The following is a 12,223-nucleotide window of genomic DNA, read 5'->3' as shown; positions in this document are numbered from 1 at the left end:
TTGGAGTCAAGAGGACCTGAGTTCAAATCCGGCCTTAGACATACAACACTCATTAACTGTGTGACCCTGGGCAAGTCACTTAACCCTGATTGCCTCACCCCCCTAAAAAAAAGAATTCAAATGCTAAAGAAAAATCTAAGGTCAGGTGTGTAATGGACTCAGGATTGAGACTGCTCTAATGGGGTTAGGGTTAGGATTAGGGTTGGAACTTTATATAAAGAATACTATTAATATTGAGGGTTTAAATAAGCATAGATTTGGGAATATGGATGTAATTATTTCAACTACTTCTGCCCACAGAATGTCAAGGATGTGAAAAATGGATGTAATGATTTTAGCTACTTCTGCCCACAGAATGTCAACGATGTGAAATATCTTTTTGATTTGTATTTTGTGGTAATGCTGCATCCATAAAATTGATTTTGTCTGTTGGTGGGTAATAACTATATATATATATATATATATATATATATATATATATATATATATATATATATATATATATATATATATATACAGGGTATTCCAAAAGCTTAAAACTGCACTAAGACTTCGCAGCCATCTTGTCTGTCTATCCATCTATCTAATTATATGTATCTAGATATGTGTTTATTCTTTTTTGATACTAGCCTTTCAGAGCATTCCTCTCCATTTTGATAGGCAGTCATGATGATTGACATCATAAACTCAAGAACTGGAGGATGATTATGAGACCTCCTCAGCTCAACTATTGTTGAGAAAAATCATACCTAACAGACATTTTCTAGCTGTTTGAATAAAGGTGAGAATGGCATTTCCCCTCTTCCCTTGATCCAGCATCATGGAGAGGTGGTCCCCAATAGGTCAGAAATTTAAGATTAAACTTTATGTTATGTTATTAAACTTCATGAATGGTGATGGCATATGGAACAAAATTGAAGAATGAAAGTTTCCAACTAACCTACACTCTCTTCCTACCATCTGAGAAGTAGTGAGAACCAATGAAATAAAAAAACAATTAAGGGAGAACAATGAATTCCCATGTGTTGATGTCCACGCAGGTGAAAGAAGTAAATGACAACATTATTAGGATTACCACTCTGCTAGCCTCCAACTTCTATAATCTTCCTGTGTTTCTGGGAGATAACAGAGTCAAAAGAAATTTGGAAGGTACAGTAGATGGAACAGAAAATCACCAAAGGCTTCACTGGCAACTACTAGGTGAATATCCTTTCAGCATCAATTTAATCAGAGCTCACTACTCAACAGAGGTAAGTATAGGAGTTAAGCTAAAGGTCTGTCTGTGGTGATGTGGAATTGGGGGTGGAGGTAAAAGTGGAGGAAGGGCAGAAACACTGAAAAAATGAGCATTTAAAGAAAAACTAATGAGGAAAGAAATGAAGTCACAGAGTAAAATAATTTTAGGATAAAACTCAGAAGTGGAAAATAATTCTGTAATAATGGCAACTATGAACTATTATATTCCAATTCATCTGTCACTTGCTGCTACCCCTATGGCTAGGAAACTGCCTTTACCTGCAATCCCATCTATTCTTGTATTAGTAAATCTGGGAGTAAAATATCCCCAATCCTTCCCTCTTGTCCTCATTCTCCTCAACCCTTCTCCTCCCACAGCCCATCTCTACTATGTCTAGCCCTTCCTTTGTGTCATATGGAATTCCTATTTCACAAATAACAAATTTCCCTTTATTTTGTATTTCTTCCTCTCATTCTCCTTCCATCCACTTATACAGAGAAATTCTTCCAGATGACATCTTCTTGAGCACAGGCTGTATATTTCTTTATATCCTCATCACCATAGTCCTTGAGAAGGAGTTGCTATATTCCTTGCTCTCCACTGACACTTTCAGACTCCTTTTACTGCCTTCACTCAGCAACATTTCCTCTGAAGTATACCTATTCCAACTTATCACTCAATATATGTCATGGTAACTATTGTTTATTGATCCTCAGGTCATTCTCCCTCCTTTCTTAAGGAGTTCAGTACTTGGCATTCACTGTTTTCTTCTCCTTCCTCAGTCATATCTTAAATTGAGCAACTCCAATATTCATGCTGATACTCAAACAACAAAGGTTCCCAATTCTTCAATCACCTCAAATCTCATGAATGGAATCCACTTCATTCATACATAGGGATAGTTTTACATAAGATCTCACTATTATCCAGAAAAGTGGATGAAAAGAAATAATATTTGTAAAGTACTTAGCACAATGCCTGGCACATATTGGGTGCTATAAATACTACCTATTATTATTATTAACTAGTTAAAAATTCTGACATTCTTGTCAGGTCATAACATCCAATCTTTCTACTCTTAGTCCTTTCTCAAGATCTTATCTCTGTAGTCACGTCACTTTTATTTCTAGTATCAACTCTATTTTTAACCAATTTAAATTCACTTTGTCCTTTACTATCAAATCGCTCACCCCATTTTCCTATTTGTTGCTTCCTCAAGCATGGATTTGCCTCTTCTTCTCCCACCCATGTACTGCTTAATACAGCTGGAATAAGTTATACAACTGAACTGACCAAGTATATACACAATAAATACATAGCATCTAGCCTCATCTGAGTCCTAATTGCAGGAAGGAAATCCTTTTATTCTACTACTTCCTAATTGATTACCTGTCCCACTTCTCAAAGGGGGTCCCAGATTCATTGACGTTATTTTCAACTCTACACTCTTCCTCATACTATTTAATCAGTTGCCAAATCTTTCTATTTCCAGCTCTACAATATCTCTTGTAACTACCCAACTGTTATTACTAACAGCCACCATGTTAGATCAGGCCTTAATAACCTCTCATATGTACTTGGGCAATGGCCTCTTGAAATCTCCTCCCTGTCTCAAGCCCCTTCCCATTCCAATAAGTTTTGATTATTGGTTGAAAAAAGAGTATCATCGATGAAACTAGATTTTGACAAAATCTGTCTCAGAAAATATCACATTAACAATAATATTGACTGTTTTATGTAATAAATATGAAATGCTAAAAGGATTTTTTTAATCAAATATCTCCATTGTAAATTTAGGATTTAAATTTTAATTAAATTATAACACATTTTAAAATAAAATGTAATGTAAAGAAATTATTTGTGTGAATTGTTCTATAAAAAGTAGGGAATGATTTTTTATCAAAAAGGAGTCTTGGCTACATAAAGTTTGAAACTACCTTCTTAGGGGGTTGAGAAGATAGTACGGTTATGAAGTGGAGGCAGCATGAAAATCAACTCTTTTTAGCAGCTTGGGGGGAAAAAAGAAAGTTGGGGGAGCTATATAAAGTGAATAAAAGGGGCAAATATAGTTCTTTTGTTTTTTAAGTGGTAGACTGGGCATACTTTCAAGAAGAAAAAAAAGAAGCTAATGGAAGGGGAAAGATTTTAGATGAGAAAGAAGAGAATGGTCAGTAGGAACAAACTTTACAAAGAAATTGAAGATTTAGGGTCAAGGTATAAGTAAAAGAGTTAGCCTTACCAAGGTTCATCTCTTCCTTGGACACTGAAGAATATAAGGAAAAATTGGGTGAAAATGCATTGGTGTTTAAAAACAAAGAGTAGGGGAGATGATAGAGTTCATGCAAATGGTTTCATTGTAGCTTGTTGTTGGGTTGTTTCAGTTGTGTCCAACTCTCCATGACCCTATTGGGGTTTTCTTGGTTCGATACTGGAGTGGTTCTCCATTTCTTTCTCCAGCTCATTTTACAGATGAGGAAACAGGCAAATGGTTAAATGACTTGCCTAGGGTCATATAACTAATAAGTGTCTGAAGCTGGATTTGATCTCAGGTCCTCCTGACTCTAGAGTCCACTGTGTCACCTAGCTGCCTTAATTGGATTGGATTGGTTGATTGGACCAGCAGTGTAGTGTAATAGAATTAGGAGGAGATTTGGAGCCAAAAGCATGTGTTCTAATCAAAGTACTGCTACTTACTTGTGTGTATTATTAGGTAAGTCTCCTAACCCCTTTAGGCCTCTGTTTCTTCATCTGTAAAATGAGGGGGGCTGGTCTAGGTGATCTACAAGATGCCTTCCAGCTATAACTTTATGGTCCCATAATTTGCTCAATAAAGTAAAGGGAAGGTTATCTGCTGGAAGAAGAGTAGGAGAAGAATAGGGTGCTTTAAGATCAAGAAGGTCTAGAAAAGGTAGTAAGTGTAATACAGAGAGTTAACCATGGAAGAAAATAAAAAGGTATTTTCTTGCATCAGTGATGGTCCCCTTAGCCTTGGAATATGGAACAGAGAAGACAAACATTACAGATGACTAGGATTGAAGATTTGATGAATATAAAAAGCAGTGATCAATGGTATAAGGGAAGCAAAGCTATAGGTGGTGAATAATATGGTGGAATTATTCATAACAGTTCAGTAAAGTGGGAAAAGTAAGGAAAGAGCAGAGGTAATAGATTAAGAGGATGGAAAGACCTGAGAGACTGAAGGTCAGGTTGAGGATGAAGAATAGGTTTACAAGGAATGAGGCAGAGGGAGAGAATATGATCAGAAATGTAAATTTCAAGTGCAATGAATAAATATTTAAATAAATTGTCAATACTGTACATTTTAAAATGAGACAAAGTGCTTTATGAGTTACAAAGAATTTACTTGCCTACTATATCACCCACATGCTTCTCTCAAGAAGAACATTGTAATTATTAAACATCTACACAATTCAGATGAAAACTGAAGGATATGGCTATTTGCAAATGAACTTTAAAAGAACAATTTCACATAGAAAGAATTTTGTTATTCAAATTAGAATTTTTACAAGAAAAGGAAGTTAACATTGCTTACACATGTCATCTACTCATAGATTCAATTACCTTGATTTAAAAAAGGTTTTGATGATATGTAAAAAAATACCATTCTGAGGTCATTAAATATGAACCACTGGAATAGATGAAGAACTATCTAAGATAGTCAAGTTAGAAGGTAGTTAGTAATAGCTTCATACAGTGTGGGAGGGACTATTGAAGGAATATGGACACCTGAGAATTATTTTTCTAGCAAGAAACTAACAGAAAAAAACCACAGCTCTACAAAATATCTAAAGCAAAGTCCTCATTATGTGGTTTGGAACTCAAAGGCAACTCTTATTGCCTAGAACTGCTGCTTTAGAGACTTCTAGGACAAGTTACAAAGCTTAGGCAGCTGACAGCAACTTGTCCCTGCTGTCAGACCATGTGTAGACAAACAAATCTATAGCGATAACAGTGTTTGGCTTATACCATCTATTAGTTCAAGTACTGGAATGGAGATATTAGCCAGTGACAAAAGACACATCAGACCAGTCACTAAACTAACTTATGATGTTACAGCTGAATCTAAAGAAATAGTTACCCACAAATCTGAGTACCAGTACTAGAAATTATTTAAGTGAAGTGTGCCTTGTAGAAAATTGCATGTGTGTATTGCTAAACATGTTAATTACTGCATGTTTGGGCATCTTTGTTTGTTGTTTTGCTGTTATGTTCATTTGACTATGTTCTGCATTATGTTCATGCTGCAATGATAGATTGTTTTGCTCATTATAGATATACTAATTCTTATGGTTATGCTATGTTTTCTATAACCAGCTAGGTGGTATAGTGGATAGAACATTGAACTTAGATTCAGGACATCCTGAGTTCATATCTAGCTTCAGACACTTACTATATGACCCTCATATGTGTTGTATGAAAGGAGAAAAGGTTAGCACTATTCTCAATAAGGATGGAAGATGTCCTAATGGCCTTTACAACACATATATGGTTAAGGCATTGCTGCCTACTTTGTGACACCTGACCATGTTTTCTGGGATATATGGAGGTGTTCAGGGAGGATTAATGCCTGTGGTGTGAGGGCTTTCCAAACCCTTTTCAGGGCTGCTCATTAGCCTTTGGTGTCTACCAAGAAGCTATCACATGTGCAGTGGACACACCTGGTAAAACTGTCTTGACAGACTGGCCAAATCAGGTTGAGGGTAACCAACAGGTCTCAAACTGATCAGTGAGTTAGGAGGATGTCTACCCCAAGCATGTGAAGACCTCCTGGGAGAATGTGCAGATGAGAACTATTTGTTCCAATGCCTATCAAGGCAGATGTGTGGTACTTAGAGCTTGGTCAGACATCAAAGATGCCAAGTTCATCCACTGCATCCCAGTTGTGAATTTTGTCCTGCCACTGTACTTTGATGACTCTGCAAGAGGGAGTGAGGCATATGACTTTGCACAACTCTGCCTCACTTCAAGCCAATTTACATGCAAGTTAAGACATGACTCATGATGCCATGAAAACAAAGGACAAACAACAATGTGATCCCCCCATCTGACCCCTCATTCTATGAAGCAACCAAAGAAGGTAGATTTTGCTCTGAATACCCATAAAGAATCATATCCTTATAATTCAAACATCTAGTATATGATAGATATAATTCTAAGCCTTATGCCCTTGAAGATAGCAGAGCAAGGGAGTGATTATCCTGTCATAACTGTCCTCCTAATCCCCTCAAAAGTGGAACTCCAGCCTACCCAAGACTTGGAATGGGGCATTCCAGATTTATCTATAAATCCCTGGTACACACTCATGGTTCTTTATTATACAGAATCAATGTTACCCTACTAAGAAAATAAAAAAAGTAGAAAAGACTAGAGAATTGAGTTGTTTCCTAAATTTTTCCAAATATCCTGTTTTGTGTCACATAGTCAAAAAATAAAACAATAATAACTCAGACCTATCTCCTTCCTCCCCCCCCAAAAAAAAAATTCCTTAACCAGAGTCTTAGGCATTATGCTGCTTGGAATAGTCTAATTCTTCCCAGCTCTTTCCCTATTAAGGGGGGGGGGAGGAATTGTTACCATACTAACAATATAAAAATCTTTGTTTCCAATCATATTTTATATGTGACTTTTTCCCCTAATATAACTACATGAAACAGAGATGAGTGTCAATTCACCTTTCATACAACTTCTAGGTGCTTATTGATGTTACCAGAGAAATACATTGTCATATATAAATATGCCATGTAATTAAAATCTATTTTTATTGCCAAATGTCCTTCTATTTTAAATTTCTCAAATAAGCTACCTTTCTAGGACAAGTTTATCTCATTGGCTACACACACACACACACACACACACACACACACACACACACACATTTATGTGCATATGTGCATACATATGTATATACGTGTATATATGTATACATATATATTTTTTCATTATACAACTACTATGATTGATAATAATAGCTTACATTACTGCAGTAATTTTAGGGTGGGTAATCTCTTCAGTATGAGTACTTATTCCTCCTATGGTGATAATACTGGGTTCTCAAGTGATGGAATTTTAGGGTTGAAAGGTACACTAGAAATAACCTAGACTAACCCACTTATTTTGTAGTTTAAAAAATGTCCATCTCTTCCTATCTTTCAAGTGAAATGAGGTTTTTTTAAGCTCTCCATAAGACTTTCAACAATAAGATTATCCCCTTAAATCTCTCAGAAGCAAAGTACCTACTCACACATGGAACCTAGTTCATGTGCTTGCCTATGTAAGCCTGAGACTGGCTCTCAAGTCCATACTCCTTTTTCTGTTTTCTGTTTCTTTATCTAAGTACAGGTAAAAAAAATATTGCAATCCTCAAACTAGGTATTTCTAGTTGGGAGCAACCTGATGAGTTTGAAAGGTTAGGAGTTCCTGTTCCAAGTGCTTGTTATCCAACAGTAGGTGATATCTTTAAGAACCTCTCAGAAGAGAAAATGACCACCCCTAGGAGGTTACTGCTATGATAAGAATACGAATAAAGGAACTCAAGCTATGGCAAAAAAAGCCAAGACGTGGCTTGCCATGTTCCTGAAATTTGAATGCAAATACTTAGTGAAAGTGAAATTCCTGCCAACAAACTATTTTGTGATTTAATGTTTTAAATGTCAACTGCTTAGCAAAGTATAAGAAGAATGAGAGATTATTGATTCATATTTAAGTATTTGAGGTTATGACCTCATTGCTTTATGCTTGTAAAGCCTATACAGTATACCAGTACCATGCCAAGAAAATGAATTGTTTCCATTTGAACTGTCTTAGGAAGATTCGGGAGATCACCTAGCAAGATAAGGTACCAGACAGGGTGGTCCTTTCTCAAGATACAGTGCCAAGCATACAAACTCTACTGAAGATAGCACAACTCCAATGGTCTGGCAATGTTGTTTGAATGCCAAACACACTTTTGCCTAAAAGAATATTTTACAGGGATGGAGCCAAGACAGCAGTGTAAAACCAGTGACTTGCTTGAGCTCTCCTCCAAACCCCTCCAAATACCTGTAAAAATGGCTCTAAACATTCTAGAGCAGCAGAACCCACAAAAAGACAGAGTGAAACAAATTTCTAGCCCAAGACAACCTGGATGGTTGATTAGAAAAGTCTATCATGCCAGGCTGGGAGAGAAATGCAGTTAAGTGTATGGATGCAGGCAAATACCAGGCCACAGTGAACATGGAGCAGGCCTCAGGGGACTGAATCACGGGCAGCTGTGGAAGTTTCCAGACTTCTCAACCCACAAACACCAAAGACAAATTAGAAGGTCAGTAGGAAAGGTCTGTGACCACAGTGAGAGAGAAGCTCAGTCCGAGCCCCAGTCCTGGCACAGCCCCAGGGCAATAGCTGATTCTAGAGCTTCTGGCCCACAAACTTAGGGGAATTGAGGGGCTGATCAGAGGGTGATTGCAGGGATCTCTCTGCTGGTGCTGAGGCAGGATTATTCTGCTTTGCCTATGCTGGGAACTAGGTCACAGTTCTGGGTAGCAATCCTGGGGCAAGGAGGAGCACTGGTGTGGTACAGCTTGTGGTGGCAGTAAAGAGGGAATCCTCCTCACAGTTCCAAGGCAGAAAAGAGTGCTTGTGGTCACTCATACACCAAAGCACAGGCCAGTAAAGGAATAAACACCTCACCCTTGATTATACCACCTTGGAAGAAATGAAAACTTACAGGTCCCTAGAAGTATCTCTGAAAAAAGCTACACAAAACCCCCAAAGCTTGGGACAGTACATTCTCCACACTGGAAACAGACCTGTGCCTTAACAAAGAGTTTAAAGCTCAAGAAATTGGCTGGGATTATGAGAAAACTGTACCAAAAAAAAGGCAGCTCTTTCTTTGGTGACAAAGAAGATCAAAACCTGTGGCCAGAAGAAGACAACAAAGTCAAAGTTCCTACACCCAAAGCATCTAAGAAAAATATGAATCAGTCCCAGGCCATAGAAGAGTTCAAAAAGGATTTTGAGAAGCAAGTAAGAGAAGTAGAAGGAAAACTGGGAAGAGAAATGAGAGTGATATAAGAAAATCATGAAAAACTAGTCAACAGCTTGCTAAAGGAGACCCAAAAAATAATGAAGAAAATAACATCTTAAAAATAGCCTAACCCAAATGGTAAAAGAGGTCCAAAAAGCCAATGTGGAAAAGAATGCCTTCAAAAGCAGAATTGGCCAAATGGAAAAGGAAGTCCAAAAGCTCACTGAAGAAAATACCTCCTTAAAAATTAGAATGGAGTAATTGGAAGCTAATGACCCCATGTAAAACAAAACCAAAAGAATGAAAAAATAGAAGACAATGTGAAATATCTCATTGGAAAAACAACTGACCTGGAATGTAGATGCAGGAGAGATTATTTAAAAATTATTGGACTACCTGAAAGCCATGATCACAAAAAAGAGCCTAGACATCATCTTTCTAGAAATTGTCAAGGAAAACTGCCCTGATAGTCTAGAACCAGAGGGTAAAATAGAAATGGAAAGAATCCACCAATCACCTCCTGAAAGAGATCCCCAAAGGGAAACTCCTTGGAATATTGTAGCCATATTCCAGAGTTTCCGGGTCAAGGAGAAAATATTGCAAGCAGCCAGAAAGAAACAAGTCAAGTATTGTGGAGACACAATCAGGATAACACAGGATTTAGCAGCTTCTACATTAAGGGACTAGAGGGCTTGGAATATGATATTCTGCAGGGCAAAGGAGATAGGATTACAAACCAGAATCACCTACCCAGTAAAACTGAATGTAATTCTTCAGGGCAAAAAAATGGATATTAAATGAAATGGAGAACTTTCAAGCATTCTTGATGAAAAGACCAGAGCAGAGTAGAAAATTTAACTTTGAAATACAAGATTCGAGAGAAGCATGAAGAGGTAAATAGGAAAGATAAGGGATTTATTAAAGTTAAACTGTCTATATTCCTACATAGAAAGATGATATTCATAACTCATGAGACCTTTGTCAGTATTAGGGTAGTTGGAGGGGGAAAAAATATATGTATAGATAAATTGATAGATAGAGGGCACAGGATCAGTTGGAGATGAATGGGTGATATCTGGAGAATAAAATTAAGGGATAAGAGAGGATTGTACTGGGAGAAGGAGAAAGGGAGAGGTAGAATGGGGTAAATTATCTCACATAAAACAGAAAAGAAAAGGTTTTTACAGTGGAGGGTAAGTGGGGGAAGGTGAGAGGGAATGAGTGAATCTTATTCTCATTGAATTTGGCTTAAGGAGGGAATAACATACACACTCAATTGGGTACGGAAAGCTATCTTACCCTACAGTAAAACAGAGGGGAAGGAGATAAGGGAGCGGGGGTTGGGAGGAAAGGATGACTGAAGGGAGGGAAGATTGAAGGAGGGGGTAATTAGAAGCAAACACTTCCAAGGAAGGACAGGGTAAAAAGAGAGAATGGAATTAATGGGAGACAGAAGAGAATGAAGGGAAATATAGTTAGTTTTCCACAGCATGACTACTATGGAAGTGTTTTGCATGACTACACAAGTATAACATGTATTGAGTTGTTTGCCTTCTCAATGAGGGTGGGTTGGGAGGGAGGAAGGGAGAAAATTTGGAACCCAAAGTTTTGAAAACAAATGTTAAAAAATTGTTTTCACATGCAACTGGGAAATAAGATATGCAGGCAATGGGGTATAGAAATCTATCCTGCCCTACAGGAAAATAGAAGAGGAAAGGGATAAGAGAAGGTGGAGGGACATAGAAGGGAGGGCAGATTAGGGGAAAGGGTATCCAGAATGCATGCTCTCTTAGGGTTGGGGGAGGGGCGATATGGGGAGAAAATTTAGAAATCAACATTTTGTGGAAGTGAATGTTGAAAACTAAAAATAAATAAATTAATAATTTTTTTAAAAAACGACTATTTTATAGAGAACTCACATAGGTCTAGTGCTTACATGGAGGTCAGAAGAAGTGATTCAAGGACACTCTCAAGGTCTCTTTGAAGAACGTTGGTATCAATTGTGAAACATAGGAAACACTAAGACAGGACCTCCCAGTATGACATCCCCACATCAAAGGAGTTAGTGTGTTCTATGAGCAAAGCAAAATTGCAGTACCTAGAAAGAAATGTGAGATGTGCAAATTTAGAGCCATCTCTACTCCAAATGTTCATATAGACTATTAGTGCTCAACTTGTGGAACTTTTCAAGCTCATAATGATCTGATCAGCAACAGCTGGACACATTGTACCTTGACCCCAACATATTGATGTAATTTTGGTCCTTTTAGACAATGAAGGGAAAAGTGGGGGTTGAAGGAGGGGAGGAGTTGTTGGGGAAGGTATGGTTATGGTGAGGTGTCTTCTCACATCTCTTTGGTGTCATGCTTGTTCTTTATAATTTTCATCATTCAATTTTGATTGTTTTGAGATTGTTTTTTCCATTTACATTGTTTTAGTCACAGTGTATATTGTTTTCTTGGCTCTGTTTGCTTCACTGAATCAGATACTGTAAATTGTTCAATTCTTCTTTGTATTCATCATAATCAACATTGCTTAAAATTACAGCAGAGTGATATTTTATTATTCATGTACAACAATTTGCTTATCCATTCCCCAGTTGATGGACTCCTAATTTGTTTTTAATTCTTTGTTCTCACCCCGCAAAAAAAACAGCTGCTAGAAATATTTTGGCGTGCCTGATCATTTCTGAAAGAAGTAGAAAACATTTGATTGTCTTCCTTTTTCTCCTGAGAAACAGTGGCTTCATATTTTAATTTAGTCTTTAATTCTACTTCTAAAAATTCCTAATTTCCATTTTCTCATTTTAAACATTACAATCTTCCCCTGGAAGAATTTAAAATATATTTTAAATGTAATTCTATGTTTAATTATTTTCAACAAACACATTTGTTAAGCATCTACTGGGAAAAATGCTAAATTGAGTTCTTTGGAATTTTCAGTTAACAATTCCTACGTTG

At 37.1% G+C, this 12,223-nt stretch overlaps 1 non-coding gene across 1 annotated transcript; it reads left to right on the top strand.

Moving 5' to 3' along the window:
• The first annotated feature begins 5,664 nt into the window (after window positions 1-5,664).
• LOC144455210 (U6atac minor spliceosomal RNA) lies at window positions 5,665-5,791 on the top strand. Its single transcript, XR_013483923.1, has one exon. It is a non-coding gene; the product is annotated as a U6atac minor spliceosomal RNA (small nuclear RNA).
• The last annotated feature ends 6,432 nt before the right edge of the window (window positions 5,792-12,223 follow it).

This window comes from Phascolarctos cinereus, unplaced genomic scaffold (genome assembly GCF_003287225.1).
Source record: "Phascolarctos cinereus isolate Bilbo 61053 unplaced genomic scaffold, phaCin_HiC Scaffold_1;HRSCAF=81, whole genome shotgun sequence".
Lineage (NCBI taxonomy): Eukaryota > Metazoa > Chordata > Mammalia > Diprotodontia > Phascolarctidae > Phascolarctos > Phascolarctos cinereus.
Note: the sequence above shows the minus strand (reverse complement) of the source record. Positions and strands in the feature narration are given on the sequence as shown.